Here is a 9397-nt window from a genome sequence, read left to right on the forward strand (position 1 = left end):
ATCAAGCCCCACATGGGGCTCTGTGCTGACAGCATGAAGGCTGCTTGGGATTCTCTCTTTCTCCCTGCCCCTCCCCCATTGGTGCACAAGCTCTCTCTCTCTCTCTCTCTCTCTCAAAATAAAGAAATAAACTTAAAAAAAAAGCCCACAAATGTTCATAAATGGAACTGGCTTCCTTGGGAGACAGTAAGTTTCCCACGGCTGGAGGTTTTCAAGAAGACGGTGATTGATCCCCTGCTTGCCAGGGCTGTTAGCTGAGCATCAGAAAGAACCTGAACTAGGTAGTTGTTCTTTGTTGAGGCCCCTTCCCACCAAGATCTGTGATTCCATTGCTTTTCTTCTTTCTGTGCCCCTTACTAAGCCCTTGCCCTCCCCTGGACCTGAGGTCAATCTCCTCTTTCTCCACAGGTCTCCCCGAGGATGCCGCGCTGATCACACCAGGTCCACATCTTTTAATTATTTAGCAACGTTTATTGTGTTTTAACTGTCTCCACCTCATAAGCTCCTTGAGGGCAGGTGCCTGTTAGAGGATCAAAACTTATCCATCATTGACTGTTCTCAGCCTCCCTCTGCCTCCCCTCTCCCTGCCCCCACCCCAAGATAATTTTATCCCTCACCTGTTGTTGGAAATCTTGTCTAGGCCCACTCAGTTCCAGGGCTTTTGTGATACAGAGAACTGGAGGAATAGCCGGGGAGAAACAGGAGGCAGGAACCAAGCCGCTTCCTTGTGTGTTAGAATCTGGGTAACAGGTGAAAGAAACGGAAAATAATGAAGCCTGACAGGCTAAGCCAGTCCATACGCTAAGGAGAAGAGAGCGGGCAAAGAGAGGCAGAAAAGCTGTGTTGACTCCAGAGGACAGAGAGAGGCAGAGAGACAGGTAGCTGCTGCAAGGTGTAGCAGAAAAGGGGGAAGGGAATTTTAACAAGCGGCGTTGTAGGTTATGAACCGGAGCAGCCCGAAGAGATACAAGTGAAAATTGGGATTCCTTGTTGAAATTATTTTTGGTTGTGGGAAATTAGTTGGCGGGATCGCAGAATAGATTCAGGTTTCGTATCCTGCAACTTCCGCGGGGTCCAGCACAGTGCGAGGGTGTGGGCACCCTGTGAGGCGGTACCCTAGTCCCAGCAGACGGGTCCCGAGGCTGCGGGATTCTGCGAAACAGACTGGATCGTGAAGCTTCTTCCCTTACCTCAGAGTTACGTCTTGTAAAAACATTTCCTCATCTGGGACTTCAAGTTCCAAGTACCCTAGCAATTAGAAGGGGTTATGGGTCTTGACAGATGGAGAAAATAAGGCCCCCGGAAGTCCATCACAGAGCGGTTTCTGGAAGTCACAGAGCAGGCTTTAGGCCCTGCTGGGACTGAGGATATGCCTCGTTCAGGGGGTTGTCCACAATCCAAGGGTGCCATTTTTCCCTTGGGCCAGAGAGGTCCGTGCCTGTAAAGAGACTCATGATGACACAGAAAAGGGGGGATGAGGGTGCCTGGGGCATCTGGGCACCCCTCCCTGTGTTCAGAGCTCTGCACCAGGCTCTGGGGGATGTCCAGATAAGAAGGCCAAGCCTGCCTTCCTAGATCTCGTGGCCTCCCAGGGAAATGAGCCAGACACAGGAAGAAGTCCAATGGAAAGTTGGAAGCAAATGCTACAGTGGTGTGGTGGAAAGGGTCTGGACTGGGAATCAGGAGGCCTCGGCATCGCTTCTAGCCGTTGCTCACCAGCCACGTGGTGTGGGGCAAGTCCTTTCACCACTCTGGGCCTCAGTTTCCTTACTTGCGAACATTCTATCTCTTAAAAACAAAAGCTCTGGAGTGCTACACTTGAGAGCAAATTAATGCAGCAACTAAATGTATCCTATGTGTGCTCCCTGCCCCCATGCTCGCTCCTCCCAGCACCGTCTTAGAAAGGCTCTTGCCTTCAGTTGATGGCAGAAATTAAATGTTCCCAGCACTCAGAACTGCCAGGCGATGGGGCTCCTGGGTGACTCAGTCGTTTAAGTGGCCAGCTCATGTTTTCGGCTCAAGTCATGATCTCACAGGTTTGTGAGTTCAAGCCCCATGTCGGACTCTGTGCTGATTAGCGTGGAGCGTGCTTGGGATTCTCTCTCCTCTCTCTCTCTCTCTCAAAAATAAAATAAATAGGGTGTGTCTGGGTGGCTCAGTCGATTAAATGTCCGATTTCAGCTCAGGTCACAATCTCACAGTTTGTGAGTTCGAGCCCCACGTCCGGCTCTGTGCTGACAGCTCAGAGCCTGGAGCCTGCTAGGGATTCTGTGTCTCCCTCTCTCTCTGCCCCTCCCCCGTCGCAGTCTGTCTCTCAAAAATGAATGAACGTTGTTATAAAAAAAATTAAAATAAACATTGAAGGAAAAAAAAAAAAACCTGCCAGTCAACGTGTACGGTGAGGGGTAGGAGGTGGCTTTCTCTGGGCCCCTGCTTGTGGTAGCCTCTCCTGGGCTTCTGAATGCTGCTATCCCTCCCCAAGCCCACCAGAGCTAAGTGAGTATTTCTCTCTTAACTAACCAAGCCTTCTATTTAATTGCTATCTTCCTGATAAAGAGCCTGAAGATAAACTCCAACCCTCTTGATTTCCATTTGAAAAAACTAAGGCCCAGAGACTGGGTGTGACTAGGCCAAGGTCACATACTCTAGATTCTCAGGTTAGTCCTCTTTCTTTTGGGACTTGGAAAATTTATTAGAAATAGGTTGTTTGGGGGAGAGCTGGCTGGCTCGGTCGGTAGAGCGGTAGAGCGTGCGACTCTTGATCTTGGGGTTGTGGGCTCTTAAAAGATAAAATCTCAAAGTCGGAAAAATAAAAAATAAAATCTTAAAAAAATTTTTTTTAATGTTTTATTTTATTTTTGAGACAGAGAGAGACAGAGCATGAGTGGGGGAGGGTTAGAGAGAGAGGGAGACACAGAATCCGAAGCAGGCTCCAGGCTCTGAGCTGTCTATCTTTATCAGCACAGAGCCCGACGCGGGGCTCGAACTCACAGACGGTGAGATCGTGACCTGAGCCGAAGTCGGAAGCTCAACTGACTGAGCCACCCAGGCGCCCCCCCCAAAAAAAATCTTAAAAAAGAAATGGGTTGTTTGGGAGTGCAGCCTTCGAGATTCCCCCCCCCCCCCCCATAACATCTGGTGAGGTCCCTTGTTGGAATCTTGTTCTATCTTTAGGCCTCCAGTGAGATGTACTGTTCACCTGGGCGGAACCACACCTTAGGCTAGAGTAAGTCTCAGCTCAGATGTTGCTCCCAAGCCGGAAACTTTCCAGACTCCCAAGTCCAGGATAGGTGTCTCTCCGAGATGCTCCCCAAGGCTTCATGACAATGAACTGAGATCACTTGTTCGCTTATCCGTCCCCACCTAGACTGCAGACTCTGAGGGTGACACATCTGTCTTGTTCCCCAACACATACTCATCGTCTCATCCAGTGCCCAGTGCATAGTAGGTCCTGAAAAATGGTTTTTGAATGAATAAGTCCATGGGTTGGTCAGAGAAGGATTCCAGGAGTAAAAGGGAAATGTTGAGTCAGTCAGAGTCCCTGTGTGCATGAAGTGCCCATAGAAAAAGGAATTCTTGGGGCGCCCAGGTGGCTCAGTCGGCCTGACTCTTCATTTGGGCTCAGGTCATGAGTTGGGCTCTGGCAGTGAGCTCGGAGCCTGCTTGGGATTCTCTCTTTCTCTCTCTGCCCCTCCTGCCCCTTCCATGCATGCACTTTCTGTCTCTCTCTCTCCAAAACAAATAAATAAACATGAAAAAGAGAGAAAGCAAGCAAGCAAGCAAGCAAGAAAGTAAGTCTTAGAGGATAATGGGAAATGGGGAGAGGGAGGGAAGTGAGCCAACTGAAAGGAACAGCAAAAAAGAAGGAAGAAAGGAAGCCCGCAAGAACAAGGCCTTCAATAACCTGGAAGGGCTTGGGGTGGAGGGGAGGAAGGGTCTCAAGCCCTGAGGGGGATAAGGGGAAGCGGTTGTGAGCACCTAGAATCCCTCAAGAGGGATTCTTTTATGAGGAGAAACCCAGAGGGCCACTTGGCTGGAGGGGAGGGAAGCTGAGGTGTGCCAGGGTAGCTGGCAGGAGCTCCAAAGCCTGACTACCAGTTTGAATATGATGCTGGGGTCCAGAGGGAATGGGAGTTCTGGGAAGGCTGGGGGCACAAGAAGAAAAAGAAGGTGAGGAGCAGCACCCCACGATTGACCTCCTCTATTAGGTTGAGACAGAGCCTATGTCTTCACTCCCCCCTCCCTCTTCCAGGTCCCTGGGCACCAGAGACCCGCGAGTGGAATCCCCGAGGGCAAAGATCTGGAAGTGGCTGAGGCAGCCCGCTGAGTGAGGGGGACATGGCAGGGCCTGTGGGAGTTCCCTGCTTCCACGAGCTCTCCCAGAGGATTCTCTTTCCCTCCGAAGTGTTCTTCGCGCAGGAGGAGTCCTCTAACTGTCTGCAAAGTCTTTCCACCCATTCCCACCGGCGCGGCGCGCAGCTTCCGCCTGCAACTGCTAGGCCAGATCTGGCCACCAGGGGGCAAAAAAGCGACCCCTAGGTCGGTGTCCCTCCACGTCCCCACCCACACACACCTGAGGGCCAAGATGGGCGGTGCCTCACCTGGCTCTCACACGGAGTCGGCTAGCTCCGTTAACCCCTTCCTGCCTGGCCTGGTTTACTTTGCTCGGGCAGAGTCATTCAGAGCCGAACTGGAAGGCAACTCTGATGGCGCAGGGGGTGTTGCCCGAGAAAGGGGCTAGGGTGGAGGTGAAGTCAGGGTTTCCAGTTACTCAGGCCCCTGTTCCAGCCGGGGCTGGCGGAGGCTACCATTCCCTGCCTCAGTTGGGCAGCTACCTCCGCTGAAAGGTGAAGGAGCCCCCTGGAGGCAAAAGAGGCACGGGTTGTGGTCACCCGCGCTGGGCCTCACAGAGGATACAGAGAATGCTGGGGCAGCCACAGAACTCAGACTTCCGGGTTCTCACGAGCCTTCTGTCGGCCGGGGACCTTTTTAACGACTGGTGGGTCGGGTAGTGGGGGGAGGGCGGCCGAAGAGTGGAGGGAGAGACACAGAGGACTGGGGTGGCGGGAGTGTAGACGGTTAAGATTTGGCAGCAGAATGGGCCAGATTACGCAGCTCTCGGGTGCCGGGTTTTGTGTATCTCTCCTCGAGTACCAGGCAACCTTCCAGGGCTCTGACCAGCCCAGATCCCGAGACTGCGTTCCGGGCCACAAGGTGTTAAACAGTGGTGGGAGTGGGGTCCGGAGTCTCCTCCCTCCTCCCTCCCTCCCTCCCAGCGTCACCACCTCGGAGTCCACCAGGCTGGCACTCAAGGAGTTAAGTCTGCCCGCAATCTGCAAGACTGGAGCCGGGGAGGGGGAGGAGGGGGGGCGAGGAGAGGGGGAGTGGAGGAGAAGGGGGAAACAGACTGCAGGGAGACAGCGCCAGGAACCCCCTCCCCAGGGACCTGGCCCCTGGGCCCCCAGCCCCAAAAGAGGCCCTGCCCTCCCCGGGGTCGTGCTCTCTTCCCCCGCCCTGCCTCCGCCCTCCAGCTTTGTGTCCCCAGGAGGGTGGGCTGCAGGATTTCCAGCCAAGCCTTGGCTGCCTGCTCAGTTTTTCCAAACCCTCCAGTCGGGGAAGGCGGGAGCCCTGTCAGGATAAGAGTCCCTCCCCCACTGCCCCTGCCGGCCCCCTCACCCAGGCTCCTTTTTCCTGCCCCCGCACCTTTCCCAAACTTCTTTCCCTTTCCACCCTGGCCCCTGCGCCCCCTATCCCCACCTCTTTTGGCTCCCAAGTTCCAAGTTCAGGTTCGAGGGGCCAGGTGGGTCCCACAATCCCGGCGAGGCGCTGGTAAAGCCAAACTCTGCAGGCCGACTCTGAGACCTGCTGGGCGCCCGCCCGACTCCTAGCCTGGCGCCCGCCCCATCCCAAGACGTGGCCCCAGGTCCACCGGGGAAGGTGGCCCAGGGGTCTCCCGCCCGGGGGTGGAGGTGCTGCTGGGGGAGCCGGCAGAGCTGGGCAGCGGGCTCTGGTGCGGCTGATGCCAGACCTTGGGGCACGCTTCGAGGAGGGGGCAAAGTGTTCCAAGCGCTGGCACGGTTCTGTCCAGCAGGTCTATTATATAATAATCACCATCTATCAGGAAGCCAGGCAGCTGGAGTGAGTGGGGAAGCCAGGATGCCCGGATCTGCTCTTCCTCCAGGCCCAGGAAGGTGTCTCCACCAAGAGAGGGGTGTGGGCGCAGCCCAGAAGTAAAATGATGTGGGGGTCTAGGGGCAAGCGAGGGGCCCTGGGCAGTCCGCAGGCGGCCCGAGAACCCCGCCCCAGAACTCTGATTGACAGTGCTCTGAGCCAATGATTGAAGCCACTGTAGGGCTCAAAGTTAACCCTTTCTTGGGTCGTCAGTTCCTTTAGGGGATAGAGTGCCTTCCCAAGAACTGTTCTTCAGTCCTGAATTCCTCCCATCAGTATGGGGTTGGTGAGGAGTCTCAGCTGGAACCGACTTTCGTCCTAATCATTTCACGAGGTAATCTCAGATAATATGCAGCCCTAGAGCCGCCCTCCTCACTCCCCCTCCGCCTCCAGCCCCAAAGTAAATTGTATTCCATGATACGGTTGTGTGTGTACATTCTGTGGTTGCAGAGACAGGCCCGCATGGCACTGTCGCACCCACACTGCTCCATGAGCAGGCACCTTCACTCACCTCTACCCCGTGCTGGCACTTCCACCGACACTCGCTGACACACCTGTGACACTCCTCGTGACACGGTGACACACAGATACACGGAAACACCTGGTGATTCCCCGAGTTCGCCAGTAGAGGGAGCCGCTCGATTCCGGCAGTGGGCCGCCGGCCCCTCTCCTCTCCTCGCTCCAGGGTTCCACCCAGAACTCGTGGCTGCTCGGAGCTCAGCTCCGCATCCCGACCTGGAACCTACACTGGGGCAATGAGTCACAGCCCCACCCAGGGGAGCGCTCTACATGGCTGCTCCACAGGACATGCCGAATACGCTTGAACTTACTGTGTACCCCATTTAACAGACCTCTTACAACACAGCTCTCACTCCTGAGAACAGTTTTCTGGACCTCTTGTGAACCGGGCATTGTGCCAAACGGATCATAACAAGCCCATGTGGTTTGTCATGTATGTAAAGGGAGACTGATCCACACAAATGGGGTGGGCCCTTCCTTCTAACCAGCACGCTGTTTGAGAAATGGCCCTTTTGCCTTGGTGGCTCACGTATATCCACAGGACCCTGGAGAGAGGAGAGGAAATAGCCTACTGCCTAGGCTCTAGGATCTTTCAAACCTGAGCCCAGTTTCTCTGGGCTTCAGTCTTCTTTTCCTTTAAGTGGGAATACCTACCTCATGAGGTTGTGATGATTCAACTCCTGACCCAGCTTGGTGTTTGGCACAGCAGTTAGTAGGCACTTGGGGAAGTTTTGTTGATTGGATCAAAACATGATCTAGAGATAATGTGCACGAAAATGATTTGTAAACCGATGTGAGGCTCACACAGGGGTTATCTGTTTTTGAGGGTTTCTCCCTCATCTCCACCTGTGCCTCCTCAGACCTTGCCCAGGCCCCAGCTGCTGGCACTATCAACCCACCAAATAAGTGTTTACAAAAGCCCTGCTATGAGCCCAGCATTTGAGTGCTGTGGGGAATGTAGAGGCATAGAAAGCATGGTCTGGGCCCTCAATCTTTTGGGGCAACCAAACATATATACAGGAGAAACAAAACGTTAAGTAAGCACTCAGTTGAGTGGCATAGATGTAAGGAGAGGTAGTCAGGAGAGAGGGCGGTCTGTAAGGACTAGAGCTATCTGGGGACCATCTATCCGAAGGGGAGGAGAGAGGGCAGTGGAACTGAATATCAGGAGCAAACAGGTTTGCTGGTCTTCTTTCTGAAGCAGCCCATGCTTGTTACTTGTTGGTATTAATTTTAGGTGGGAGCAGTGGGATACAGGGAAAGTGTCCTGGGATAAGGAGACCTGAATTCCACTTCTGGGCTTCTCACGTTCTAGCCATATAAACCTGAGGAGGTCCTTAACAAATGCAAGTCTCAGTTTCCTCACCGATATAATGGGGCCATAACATCTTTCTCACGGGCTTGTGGTGAACACCGAAATCACATTGGTGAAATGCTTTTTAAAAGGGCTTTACAATTTCTTTTTCATTGCATCTATCCTCCTATAGGGTCTTGTGTGTGTGTGTGTGTGTGTGTGTGTGTGTGTGCACGCGCGCCCACGCGTGGAGCACTTTGAGATTAGGAGAGAATTCTTTTGCGAAGACAAAGATTTTGCTTCCACAAACATTTTCTTAGCATTCACTTTGGGCTGAGGACTGAGATGAAAAAACTCAGTCTATGTCCTCAAGGACCTCATGATCTACTAGGAAAGAAAGATGAATAAAGAGATGCTCAGTGCATAATGAATGTGGGTGGGTACAGTGAAAAGGGGACCCAGTATTTGTGTGTGTGTGTGTGTGTGTGTGTGTGTGTGTGTGTGTGTGTGTGTGTGTGTTGGGGGTTGCGGGAAGTCCAGGCAACTCCCACTCCTTCCAATCAGTGTAGATTGGAGGGTAGGTTTGTCAAATCTCTCTGTTGCCTGGGATGTTGTTGGGGCATCTCGTGCCCAGTCCTCAGGAATGGGGAGGAGAGAAGGGTAGAAGCCCCCTCCCCGCCCCCGGGCCAACCTGCCTCCCGCTAGCCAGCCGGCCGGGCGCCTTACCGAGTCAGACCACTGGGAGGCTGGGGGAGCCGGGTTGGGCGAGGAGGCGAGCGAGATGGGGGAGCTCTTATTTTGACAGGGGCCTCTCCGGGCTCTGGTATGAAGGCAGAAGGAGGCAGCCAGAGAGCCCCGATGCTTATTCAGGCTGGGGAGAGGAGCCGAGTGGAGGGGCGAGCGAGGCTCCGGCAGCGCAGGGGAGCCCGGGGAGGCGGCGGCGCGCGGCGGAGCCAGTGGCCGGACATGCCCCGGACCCGGGGCCGCTGCACCACCGCCGCCGCCCGGAGCCAGCCGGACGGACGCCCGCACGCCTGGGTCCCCCGGCGCCGCGCCGCCCGGGGGCTGCGACCCGGACCCTCGGCGTCCGACCAACAATAAGCGCCCAGACAGCCCCCTCCCCGCCCCGCGCCCGCCGTCCCCGCGGGCCTCGGGGAAAGTGAAAGGAGGAGGCGAAGGAAGGGAGGAAGGAAGCAAGGAAGGAAGGAAGGAAGGGAGGAGGAGCAGGAGCCGGAGCCCTGAGGTTCGGGGCCGAGACCCCAGCCCCGAGCCCCGGGCCGGGCGGGTGTGCACGCTCTCCCGCCGGTGTCCGGCGCCCAAGACCATGCTCGGCGGTTGGGAGGCAGGAACCCAGGCGCCCAGAGACCCCCGGATACCCTCTCCCGGCCCGGGCTGGTATTGAGATCAAGGCAT

General features: G+C 55.0%; 1 long non-coding RNA gene across 1 annotated transcript; it reads right to left on the bottom strand.

Annotated features, from left to right (window-relative positions):
- Positions 1-908: 908 nt before the first annotated feature.
- On the bottom strand, positions 909-7830 carry LOC128311925 (uncharacterized). The gene is made up of 3 exons (XR_008290633.1): positions 7345-7830; positions 5758-7235; positions 909-1438 (listed from the first exon to the last, which is right to left on the bottom strand). It is a non-coding gene; the product is annotated as an uncharacterized LOC128311925 (long non-coding RNA).
- Between the last annotated feature and the right edge of the window lie 1567 nt (positions 7831-9397).

Source organism: Acinonyx jubatus, chromosome D1 (genome assembly GCF_027475565.1).
Source record: "Acinonyx jubatus isolate Ajub_Pintada_27869175 chromosome D1, VMU_Ajub_asm_v1.0, whole genome shotgun sequence".
Classification (NCBI taxonomy): domain Eukaryota; kingdom Metazoa; phylum Chordata; class Mammalia; order Carnivora; family Felidae; genus Acinonyx; species Acinonyx jubatus.